This window comes from Natrix helvetica (genome assembly GCF_964273705.1).
Source record: "Natrix helvetica genome assembly, chromosome: 2".
Classification (NCBI taxonomy): Eukaryota; Metazoa; Chordata; class Lepidosauria; order Squamata; family Natricidae; genus Natrix; species Natrix helvetica.
This window is the reverse complement of record NC_138552.1, coordinates 47,025,558-47,039,463: the sequence shown is the minus strand read 5'-3', so window position 1 is coordinate 47,039,463 and position 13,906 is coordinate 47,025,558.

Below are 13,906 nucleotides of genomic sequence, written 5' to 3'. Positions count from 1 at the left end.
CGGCTGCGCGGGCAGTTTTGGGAGTTGCTAGGTACTCCCACGTAACACCTCTCCTGCGCGGGCTGCACTGGCTACCTGTGGCTTTTCAGGTGCATTTCAAGGTGTTGATTATCATCTTTAAAGCGCTCCATGGCACAGGACCTAGGTATTTGCGGGATCGTATCCTGCCCCATACATCCCTTTGGCCGATCCGCTCACACAGAGAGGGACTCCTCCGGGTGCCGTCCACTAGGCTGTGCCAGCGGGCGACACCCAGGGGAAGGGCCTTCTCTGTGATGGGCCCAACCCTCTGGAATGACCTTCCCCCTGATATTAGAACAACTACAGACCTCCGCTCCTTCCGTAAGAAGCTTAAAACCCACCTGTTCAATTTAGCTGGCCTGGCCTAATCCCAGCTTTCCCACCTCAGTCTGCATTTTTAAATTCTACGGGTTGGTTTTAGGCCGAGTTTTAATTTTTATCAATTTGAACAGGGGTTAAGGTTTAATTTGATTTTAATGGTATTTATTCTTATGTATATGGTTTTTAATTTGGTGCCTGTACACTGCCCCGAGTCCCTTTGGGGAGAGGGGGCAGTCTAGAAATCAAATAAAATTGAAAAATTGAAAAAAAATTGAAATGGGATATCTCATTGCTATTCATTGTAGGCTTCACCTGCATTCTCCTCAAAAACCTGTCACTGTCTTGGAAGGGAACCTCCAAGGGGTACAGTGTTTATATATATTTTTGCCAGAATAAAGGATAACAGACCTGATATTTACTATAAAGCCGATCCAGGAGAAGTGCATAGAGCAGGGCAAATCTCTTTAGTTGGTCTTCATTAAATTGATCAAGGCATTTTACACTGCAAACAGAGAGGGTTATTGATCATCCTGAGATGTTATAGATATGGGCATGGCTAGTGCATAACAAATCTGGCCTGTGGGCTGGGTTTGACAGCCCTGTTATAGATGACTGTGATGTTCATTCAGCAGCTTCATGACAAAATAGGTTCTTTACATCAGCTACATTTGCCATTTCCAGTGACATAAAACAGATTTGTGTGTTAGCCCCAGTCCTATTCAATATGTTCTTCATTTGCATGTTGTCATGTACTGTTGTCATGTACTGTCCAGGATCTGAAAAAGGAAGTGTACATCAGCTGCCAGTTGTATACTCTTTGATTTTTGCCATATCAATGCACAGATGAAGTACCTCTACATTGTCATTCAAGAAACCTCTTTGCTGATAACTATGTGCTCTTGGCACAAAAAATCAGCAATCTACTATTGATGCTGAACAAGTTTCCAGATGTGTTATGCTCTTTGGCCTGACTATCAGCCTGAACAAGACTGAAGTACTTCACCAGCCCATGGAAATACCAAGGTTGGAGAACCACAAATTACTATTGACAACACCAAACTGACAAATGTAAACAGCTGCAAATATTTGGAAGCATTATCTCAAGCCATGGATCTTTGGACAACAAAATTGACTCCAGAATCAGCAAGGGAAGCCAAGCATTGGGATAGCTGTATAGCAGAGTGCTCAATCAATACAACATCCATATCTCCAGAAAACTGAAAGTCTACAGAGTTTGGTTGTCCCTTTTCTCCTATGCAGATATGAGTCATGTACTCTATACTGAAGGTGCATCAAGCTACTAGAGAAAATTCTAGTTGTTTGCTTTCTGTTCCATCCTCAACATTCATTGGCAAGACTTAAGGTCTTTGATTGCACAGAATCCATCAGCATTGAGTTCCTGATTATCAGAGTCCAGACAAGGTAGATGGGATACTTCATCAAAATGGATGGCATTGGCCAACCCATGCACCACTAAGTGTTCTATAGTGTACTGGAATCAGGAATGAAGCCTTGCAATGAACCACGCAAGCAGTGGTGGGATTCAAATAATTAACAACCGATTCTCTGCCCCAATGATTTGTTCCAACAACCAGATCACCAAACTGCTCGGAAAATTAACAACCGGTTCTCCCTAAGTGGTGTGAACTGGCTGAATCCCACTGCTGCATGCAAGTGCTAAGAAGATACTGTGAAAGAAATTCTATACCTCTGTGACATCCAGCCAAAGGAATTAGAAACTGAGGCTGGGGACAGAACCCACTGGTACGCCCAGGGCTAAAACCTGCAGCAACTTTGAAGATAGTTGCCACCAAAAACTAATTGAAAACCTTGAACAGAGTATCATCCAGTGGACTTCCAGTGCCTAATTGTGCTAGATGCCGGGCTTCTAGACTGGGAATGCAGAGCCACCTCTCTGTTCACAGATGAACTGCTGAATTCAGTTTCACGTTTAAATTCTGCAAGCCTTTGAAGTTTTTTTAAAAAAAATCCACATTAATCTTCTGTAGTAAAATAAAAAGTATTGACTGGAGTTAAATTGCATTCTTCTTAATAATTCATTTCCCAATCTTACTGACTCTCAGGTTCTTTTCAAATGCTTCCTAAATCCAGGATAATAATGGTGTAATTGGTATTAATGGTGTAGTACCTGCTTCCATATTATCTTGATTTCCATTCTCTAATGTAACTCTCTTTGAACTCCAAGCACTTCAAGTAAATCTCCACTGAAACATCTGTCTTCCAGTAACCAAAAAACTAAAGATATTATTCAATTAACCCTCTCTGTACTTTCCTAGATCAATGAAATGGCTTTCTCTTTATAATTCTGTTGGCACAGTAAACCATTCCCATGGGCAATTAATCTGTGATGCTCTTAGAATACATGTGAATATTACCCATGATAATTGAAAGAGACTAAAGTAAAATAGATTTAATTTCTGCATTGCTAAATAATATATTTAAAACACTTTAAAATTATTTGTGCTGTGTACTACTTTATTTCAAATAAATAAATGAACACAATAATAATCCCAATGGAGAACTTTGGATAGCTAAATAGAAGAGCAGGGTGATTGAAAAAGCTATGGGCACCTGTACTGTCTTCTTTCCCTCCCATTTGAATCTTCCACTCAGCATCAGCATGAGAGAGTTACCAATAACCCTGCAACAGGTGTGTGCATTTTGGAGCTCTGCAGCCATTGGCCAATTGAACTGCAGCCAAATGAAAGAAGGTGTTTTTTTTCTTCAAAAGACATGGGCGGTCGAAAAGAGAGGAAAAGAAGTCTACAGGCTTCAATAAGAAAAGCACAATGTAGAAAAGAGCCAAGAGCATTGCATGTCATCCATGAAATAAAAAATAAGACATTTCAGAGAGAATGGACTTAAGACAGAGCAGGCTTAAGAAAGAAACATTGATGCATACTAATAATAGTATAGAGCAGGGCTGCCAAACTCCTGGCCTGCAGGCTGGATGTGTCACACGCTGGCCACGCCCACACCCGGTTTAGTAAAGGGGGGAAAAATCCCGATACATTAAGTGATACTGCTATGACTACGTGAGTTTGACATCCCTGGTATACAGCATAGTACTGTATATAAGCAATAGGAATAGAGTAATAAGTAATAGGGATACTGTATAGCACCATGATGGCGAACTTATGGCACCCGTGCCAGAGGTGCCATGCAGAGCCCTCTCTGCTGGACACATGTGCCACAGCCCCAAGTCAGATCTCCGTGGTGTTTCTTTCGTGTGCTTCTGTTTCCCTGCAAATGACAAAACAGAAGCTCATGAAAGAAAAATATCTTACCTCTTCCTGCACTGCCAGTGTTGGGATGCCCGGCCTCCTGCTGGCCAGCTGGTCTTCAGGTCTCCGCTACGCATGCATGCATGTCTGCCCATGCCAGTGCATGAGTGTGTGCATGTCTGTGCATGTCCACACATGAGCATGTTCATGCATGTCTGAGCATGCACATGTGCACACCTTTCACTTTGGGCATGCACACATGCAGTTTGGGCACTCAGTGTCTAAAAGGTTCGCCATCACTGGTATAGCATATTGAAGCATAATAGTATAGGATATAATAGCTGTCTTTCTAAGAGTAATTGTCACAATAGTATAGAAATAAAAAAAAGAATATAGGAAGCATTTACATATAGTACAGAGACAGCGATAGAACAGAATATAAGACACACATGTCAGTTTTATGGGTGTATTTACATAATAAAAAATCTCCCCAATCTCTTTATAAATCAACTAGAGCATCTATTTAGGATAGCTCTCTTGAGTCTGGATCAATCCAATTGGCAGGGTTAAAAAAATATCCCAGTGACATAAACTTGAAACAATCACCTGATGAAATGACTAAATATCCTAGTTTTGCTACATTAGTTCCAGTTTTTGAGAAAGTGTACTGGGAAGAACCCTGCAGAACCAGGATGACTTCCTGATTTCCACTACAGTAGAAAGGTAATTTAATCATGTATTAAATGCTGACCACTAGAAATCAACATGAGCATGAAAAACTTATTTTTAAGCACTTCTGACATTCTTAGTGCCAAATAATTATATTTCAAACATATGCATCTTGGAGAACAAAACATAATTAGCATTTCTTGTGATTTTGGTCCAAGAATTTAAGATAGTTTACTTTTTAAATAGTTTACTTTGGAAAAACAAGCCTTCAGTGCTCTTCCCATCTCATGTGAAAGTCATGGCAACAATGCTATTCTTTTTATTATTATTATTTTATTTTTTTTGAATACACACAAACAAACAAGACACAACAAACACCATAAACACATATTCCATTACAAATTATAAAAAGTATCAATTGGTTACAAAGAACTTTCGTGCATCCCTTCCACAGTCATCACCCATAATCCATATCAAATTATATATTTTACATCAAATATATTAATATATATTACTATCATCATACCTCATCCTTCATATGACTATAGTTGTTTTAACATAACTTTATAACAAATATTCCAAAATTCAAAGCAAAACCACATAATGGCATTCCATTGTCTATTTTCAATATCATCCAACAACATTCTATCTTTGTGAAGCATTCTAAATAAAAATTAATTATGTTTGATAATAAAGTTTCTAAACCACCTTTCTTAATCACTGTTTATATCCAATTTCAATATTATAGGCTTTCATCCATAACTAAATTTCAAAACTTCCTTTCATGGTCACATTGTATAAAATTTATACAACATTTATACACAATTTCCTCTTATCGAACCAATATATATGTATACATTATATCATTATCAATTATTTATCTAACTGTATCCATGATCAATCCAATTTCAATAATATAGGCTTTCATACATAACAAAATTTCTAAACTTCCTTTCATGGTCACCATTTAAAAATTTATACCAAATTTTCTCTTGTCAAACCAATACATATGTATAAATTATATCATTACCAATATCTATCTAGCTATATCCATTATCACTTCATTTTTAACATAATGGTCTAATTTTAACTATTTAACTAATATTTTGTTAATAGTTTTCATGTCTCAACCTGTGTCTTTCCAGTAGTAATACGGTCTTATTTCTTTTGCCTTATGTGGGATTAATATTCTAGTTATTTCCATAATCAACTTTGTGTGGATGTTTCTTCACACCTTGTTGCTTGTTGCATGACTTATAAATTCTCGAAACCCTCCATCAGCTTATTTAATCAGCTTATCTTTGGTTATCAGTAGTGCTTTTGTCAAAGTTCCTGTCCTTAAATCCATCAATTCTTCTCTTTTTTCTCTTTCTATATCTTGAAATCTGGGGTAGAGCTCCTTTCCATCTCTCTTCCCTTTCCATGTTCCATTGTTTCCATTTCCAACCACGTACAGATCACTGTCAGTATCCACAGTTATCTTGCCTCTTTGTTCATTTTTCCCTTGGGTTTTTGAGACTCTAGCCTTCACTTTTTCCATTAGCTGGCTATCTTCAATTTCATCAAATTTTGCTATACTACCACCTATATTTTCCAATTTCTTCTCAATTCTCTGTGTTTCTAATAATTTTTGAATGTCAAACATAATCTGTTGTAATGTTATGGTTTCTTCTTGGTATTGTCCAATTTATAAACACTGCCATTCTAGTTGGAAAACAAAGTTTTGTTTTTCCCTTCTCCCTCACTGCCAAAGAGACATCCAAGGGGCATCTGCATAAACAACCCATCTTATCTCTTTGCAAGCTAAAACCTTTGAAATGCAAGGTCAAAATGATCAAAGAAAAGAGAGAGAAAAATATTTCCAGAACTCAGCCTCCAAACTCCAAGTGGCAGTGTAACTTCTTTTCTCTCTGATTTTACTGCTCCCTTTATATTCCTTTTATATCATCTTTATATTCCAAGCTTAAAAGAAACAAGGCTCTTAAATAGAACAAAATAAAAAGAAAAAAACCCCATCCAAGCCAGTATTGTGGAAAAAAAAGATTTAATCCATGGGTAAAAAAAAAAGTAGTAGAAGAAAAGCCAATACTTTCACTTTAAAAAGTGTTTGCAAAACTTCCATCCATAGAAGACAATTAAAAAAAAGGATAACACACTGTCCAAAAGAGCTTAAATTCACAGCTTATTTTCTTTTCTTTATCAGTTTGATTTGGTTTTAATCTTTTTTGGGCAGTCTCTTTTGTAAAAATAAAATTTCCTCACCAGATGGACACACTTTCTCTTTCCGCTTTCCTCTGGTTGCGGTGCTGTCCCGACTTCAGCAGCTTGGGGCTGTGCTTCTATCGCCAGCTAGAAGAGATTCTCTTGGATCAATCAGGGACTTTGCAATGTCCCTGAGATCAGCAAGACGTACTCTTCATTGTCACTGTCTCCTTGGGATGGTTTAGGTCCAGATGGACCACCCAGCGGTAAAAGTATCAGCTGCGATCTTGGAACTCTGAGATCGCACGTCCATATCATCGTGGCGTCAGCTCCTTTCCTCAACGATGCTATTCTTGCCTGTAGATAAAGCCTATTCTATTCCAAAGGACTTAATTCAAAGGAAGCAAGCAGTGGGAACAAGCAGATACTGAGAATACTATCTTTGAGTGGGATAATGTGACACACACTTTAACTTTCTATGACAACTTCTGCTGTTTGGCATAAATCAGGCCCTTGGGGGGAAAAATCCTCTCAACATTATTCTCTGCGAAGGAAGAGACACCCAATTCTTTCATAAGAAGAACCAAGTCAGGCTTAATGGACACCTTCACCTAGTTAGTTTTCCATTTACTTGGCCATAATAAATGACGAACTATCCAAGAAAGCAATGATTCATCAATTTTTGACTAAAGAAAGCATCCACGGGAGAAAAAAATCCTGAAACTTTGATTTTTATTTTGATTATTAAGTAGGTCATGATATAAAAATGGCCAGTACTCATTAAAGTTGATATTGTAAAAAAAAAAAAAGGGGGGGGGGTTCTGGATAATATTTTTAAATAAATCTTTTGCAAATTATTTGAGAGACTTAGTGGAAGTTCTAATTCTGATTAAAGAATAATGATAAGCAAGCATTCCTAAAACTGTTTACCTGAACAGATGGCCATGCAAAAGTAGCTTGGTTCATGACATCTATTGTACTCTTCCACTGAGGTCAGCATACAAAGCCTGAATGTCTGCAAGACGTACACTTCTCTGTAGAGAAGCTTCTGCATAGCTGATATCCTGATAGGACACAAATTTCATTTGCCCTCTCCATTTTACGTCTCCATTAAATTCCCTTCTGTGTGAATCTGTTTGTGGTAAGATGTTATGAATAATATAAGTGTTATGTCTGTAGCAGTATCCAGAATGAACAAAGCAGAGTTGCAATACTAGCCCTAGACCAACCCTTTTCTGGTATATATAAATACCACGTTGTGACATGCATAGAAAGAGATAAGGCTTCCATCAAAATATCACACACCTTCCTGTGACACTTTGACTATCTGTGCCTCCAACTAAGATAATTACTGGATATCAGAGAGAAGAGCGACTACTTGTACATTTCAGTAAGCACCATTAAGAAAACTTATATAGAAAGGCATGGGATTGCCAAATTTAAAGCTAGAGAAGATCTGTACAATTTTAGTTTTCTGGTTTTGGCAAGAAATAAGTGATAGATTTGCTTATCCCGTGTCAGGGATTCCCTGACATGGGATATGTGGAACACGATGGTATACCTAGCATGGATAATATCACAAAGATGAGAATTGGGGGGGGGGGGGAAGCATTATGATGGTGTTTTTTTCCCTGCCATACTATGCAAGACTGTTCTTTGATTTTGATTATGACCTGCATTACAAATATACAGTTACCAGATATGGATTCCCCCAAGAAATTGTGAAGAGAAGAATGATGGAGTAAGACTGAAGCTTGAGATTTATGGAAATATGATCAGGGAATATATTTTGTTTTGAACATGTTTAAATCTTCAAAGCTGAACAAAATATATTTCATTTTTTGTAAAAAAAAAAACCTCTTAAATAAGATTGTGGGAATATTTTAAATGTAATCTGCCTTACTTTCAGGACACAGGTGACAGACAAACGTATAGCTAGAGGAACTGGAACACAGTAAAAGAAGGGCAGTGAGGATGATTGAGGATCGAAACTACAAGTAAGTCCTACATTTATTTATTTATTTATTGAAATTTGTCAAACAAAAATGAGAACAAGAATAAGAGAATAAAAATACAGTGACAGGCATGTTAGTGCTCTTATGAAATATGAAGGGAGGTATGCATGTGAAGACAAGATTGAAGAGAGGTATGATAGATGTTTTCAAACTTGTGAATGGTTATGACACAATTGATTCATATTTAGAGATCAGAAAACAGAATAATGGATTTAATTTCCAGAAAGTAGATTCTGTTAAATATTAGAAAAAAAAAATTCCAAAAGGAAGATCAATTTAACATCTGATCCAATTATGCAAAGATGCGATAGATTGTCCTTTACTGTATGGTTAAAGCAGAGCATAAACTTCCATCTGTCCAGGAGTCTCTAATCTGAATTCAGTGTCCTAAATGCCTTTTCCAATTCTGTGATTCTATGGATTTAAGGAACATTAATTATAGAGGGAATTCAGAAATGGAACATACAGAATATGCTGGACCATGCTGTGCACTATGTAGTATCTCCACAGTTCTGGGATTCAAACTGATGATCCAAGTCCTGGAACCCCTAACCCAATTCTGCCAAAAAGATAAAAATAAAGCAAAGGAAGGGAAGGGAAGGGAAAGAGAGCAAGAGAAAACAGAAAAACAGAAAATGCTGGACAGGTTTTGAAGTTTCTGGATTTTAGTTTAAGGAAGCCATTTCATCAACCAGTCCAAGAAAATAAAAAATAATTTTATGAGATGGCATGGCATATATGGAAATAATGAGTTATAGTTTTGTGATAATGTATTTTTAGAAACTAGTTTTCCTGCTACCGGAGAAGATAGGGTTGCTTTGCTGAAGAGCTTTGGCAATTCAAACTGGCTGTTGTTACTGTGTAGTTAAAATGCTCCAAGAAATATGCGCTAGTAGGATTCCCTGGAGGTAAAAAGCTGAGATCATCTTGTCCTGCTCCAATGGTGAATATATACATAAGATACTTGCATTGTTAAAAGAATCTTGGATGCTGAAAATTGCAATCATTTGGCAACAAGAGACTTAGAAAAACCTGTTTGAGCATGGTTTACACTGTGAAGTTCTCACAGCCTTTTTATTATGTTTTCTCTTTTTTATGCACAGGAAGTTTATTTAAAACAAACAGCATGGCTTTTCGGGATTTGGGCTGGTTTCAGGTATGAGCACCTGTCACTTGTCATTCGGTTCATTTGTTCCCAAAATGATTTCCGAATCTCTTTAACAAATGCATATGCAGTGGAATCTATGAATTTCATCTTTAAAAAATATTGGACTCTTTATTTTGGTAGAATTTACTAGCATCATGATTTTACTTTAATTTTCAAAAACATTGCTCCACCACAAACATGGAAAAGGGTGGAGAGATCTCAAAGAAAATCAAGAATGCAAAATAGCTTTGAATATAACAAGAAAAATAACTTGAAGATCTACAGTACTTTATTTTAAGCATCAAGAAAAATGGTGGCATTTTTCTGATATTTATGGATATCAGAACAAAAAAAAAATGAATTAAGTTCCTTCTGCTTGCTTGAGTCTAAACCACAAAGATTGATTCAGATTAAGGGAATGGCAAGGGTAAAGGTTTCCTCTGTCCAGTCGTGTCTGATTCTAGGAGTCAGTGCTCATCTCTGTTTCTTAGCCAAGGGAACCAGCATTGTCTGAAGACATTTCCGTGGTCATGTGGCCAGCAGGACTATATGCCAAAGTGAGCGGATGATGTACCTATTAGTAGTACCTATTGATCTACTTGCATTTGCCTACTTTAGAATTGCTAGGTGGGCAGGAGTTGGGGCAAGTAATGGAATATTACCCTGTCACATGGCACTTGGGTCTCAAAGCCAAGCTATCAGCTCTCCAGCTGACAAGTTCAGCATCCTTAGCCACTGAACCATTGTATCCCCAAGATAATAGAAAAAATGTCTTAAATAAAAAATAAATGTTCCTTTCCCCAAAAAGACGAACACATATCTATTACTTCCTATTGTATTTTAAAATTTGGGTTGGGTAACAGTCAAAGAATAGCAAAACAAGAAAAAAATATTGTAGGCAGACAAGTGATTAAATTAAAATTCTACAGTGTTTTTTCTTTGGGTCTGTTTCATAATCAGAAAGATTTGGTCTGTAGTGAGTGAGTCATCTGTTAATCCTTCCTGCAACGTTTGAGTAAAATGATTTGCAAGATGAGAATGTAAAGTAGATAAATATTTGAGCCAAAATACATGAAGCTCGTCTTTTCCTTCTGCACTCCAATCCTTTACCTTCTGCTGTTTGTTTTACAATCTCTGCTGTTACTACAATATTTTCCATGTGTTTAGCTTTTGCTTGTTTTTCTACATTAGATAGCCATGTGGCCATTTTCATGTTTAGTTTTGTTTTCTTTTTAAAATGGTTACTTCAGACATTTCTCCAAAAGTTCAAAATATCTTCCTTTTTTTTAGGGCATTCAAATGACTTTGTGCTTTTAATTAAAGTCTGAAATTGACTGTTTTGTGGGAACTGCTTGATCCTACTTTCAATTTTTGTTGCCACCACTCTTTTCTTCTATGATTTATGCAATTGTTTTGCTATTCATATTGCATCAAACTTATTTTCATTTCTTTCAGTTTTCATGCTTTACATCTTCTTGTTTTATATTTTGCAACTTTTCAAAACTGATTTATTTTCCACTTTGGTAAGTGATTTGTTGTTCGGCAGATTCCCTTCAATTAAAAAACCAATTTTACTGTTATTACCTTTGTGAAACTGTACATGAACTATTATCTTCTTTCATCATTTTTCTTCTAATTGCTTGGCCAATTATATTTGCATTATGCACAATTTTCATAAATATTTGTAGATTTCCAAGGAGTAATCTTTGTCATACAGTTTCTTTCATGTATTCCAAAACTTTTTCTCACACTAGTTATGGATATTTAGGTAGTCCTTAACCTACGACCACAACTGAGCCCAACATTTCTGTTCTATGTGCAACATTTGTTAAGTGAATTTTGCCCCATTTTATGACCTTTCTTGCCACAGTTGTTAAGTGAATCATTGCACTTGTTAAATTAGTAACATGGTTGTTAAGTGAATTTGGCTTCTCCCATTGACTTTGCTTGTCAGACGTTCACAAAATGTGATCACATGATTCCGAAATACTGTAACTGTCATAAATATGAACCAGTTCCCAAGTGTCTGAATTTTGATCCCATGACTGTGAAAACGTTGCAACAGACTTGAGCTTTTTCAGTGTCATTGTAACTTTGAATGGTCACTAAATGTAAATCAAAAACTCCTGCACAACTTTTTTTCTGCTTCATTAGGTTGTAATTGTCTCTTCAAAATTTTCATCGGTTACATTCAAATGGATGCTTATGTTGACTTATTCTTTTTTGTAGTCCTTTTTTTCTTTTGCAGTTTAAAATTACTAGTTTTCAACATTTGTTTACTATTTTTCATTACGTTCAGTGACAGAAAAGATATATTTTTTTAGAGAATGAAAAGCCTGTGATCCATAAACCATTGTTCAGTGGTATTCAATTCTGGAAATTTTTTTTCTGATTTTTTTTTCTGGAAACCAGGAATCAATGAATTGATTCATAGCAGCACTTCACAATCTCTTGATTTTCATTAAAAGTTAATTTTTTAAAATATTTTTTAATTATTTTAAAGGACCCAGATTGTTGGGGACAATATGCTGACATATATAAATCTAAGTACTACTGCTATTGCTATTTTCTTCAAGGGGCTTTAAAGTTTTTTATCCTGGTTGCCTAGTAAATGGAATACATCTTTGTAGCCCATGTCATGTGATATTCAGAATTCAGAACATCAGATGCAGCCTTTGTGACACAGAAATTTCTTTTCTAGTTTTCACCTTCTAAAATGGATAACTGGCATGTTTTTGTTTGAGTTGTTTTAGTGTGTGGTTTAGTCAGGATACAATGTCAGTATCTATACTTCCACCAGCAGAGCCCTTACGTTCATTAAGGATAGAAAACCGTACCACCATGATAAAGTTGCATTGCATATCAGAGTAGATACTAATGATATGATGATGGTTAAGATGTCCAGAGTCATTGCTGGATTCAAGAGCCTTTCTAGATGTAAGATGCTTCCTCAAGGAAGGAATCCAAATCTATTCAGAAAAGGTTTAAAGGTAGCATCTGTTTGCAACACTTTCTATAACCTGCACTTTTTTTTAGATAATAAGGCTACCTCTCATAGTTGTTGAGAGATCCTGGGAATAAATATAGATGTTTTAAGGCATTGTGTCACTTTTCCACTCCTGCATGCTCCTGTTCTTTCTTTTTGAAGACTGAATCTGAAGCATAGCCCACCCCTATTAGAAATGATAGATGAAAGAATTGACACTTGATTTTTTGATATTTGTAACTGAGACAGCGAATGGATTTAGATCAGGGGTGTCAAACTTGCATTGTCATGGCGTTGTCACATGACATATTGGGACTTTCCCTCCCTTCACTAAACTGGGTGGGGTGGAGCCAGCACATAATTTATCCAGGGGGCCGTGAGTTTGACAACCCTGGTTTAGATATTTAGGTTTAATTTATGAAACTCAGCTAATATATTAACTATTTCTCAGAATCTTAAAGGTGTTTTTTGAAAAGTAACAGGACTGGTTTTTTTGAGGAAGAAGACAGTTTGCTTCTCATCCAAGAAGCTTCATCAGTTGATATTGGATGATGGGGGGAATGGAAGGATTCCCACCATCCAATCACAACCAATGAAGCTTCTTGAATGATAAGGAAAACATCTTCTTCTTCCTCAAAAAACAGTCCAGTTGCCTTTTTTTTAAACTTTGAGACAACTATGACCTAGATGATTGAGAATCTCCATAGACATTAATTTCTGAAAATAGAAAATGTTTTCTGTTTTAAATATAGGATATGTCCTAGCTCACCTTGATGAGATAAAAAAAAATCCCTGCTTTGAGAGATCTTTTAATCTTATTTAATTAGGAATCAATGCACCCAACCCACTATGAAGATAATACTGAGGAATTACAGCTTTAAACAGGATAACTGATTTACTTGGAATTAGTTGCTTTTTAAACCTTTGTGCTTTCTCATTTCTCAAGGAGAAATGCTCTGTAATCAGGTTTTGAAACATGAATTCACTCTTAACTGTCAGATATAAAGTAAAAGCAGAGGTTAACCAAGTAACAGTCAAATGAAGAGTTTTAGTGTTATTATTCTAAGATATTCACCTGTCACTTTATCTTATTTTTGCGAAACTTTAGATTCTAGGAATGAAATATTGACTTTCATTTTCCCTCCTGCACTCAGCCTTTTAGAGGTTTATATTCATCAGTGTGTCTGCATATACAGCTAAATTCCATGAATCTCTGAAATGCCAGTAAACCTTTAGTATAAAAGCTACTGCAGTCTATGACAGCTCAGCCATTTTTAAATGGACAGGGAAAGGTTTTTCT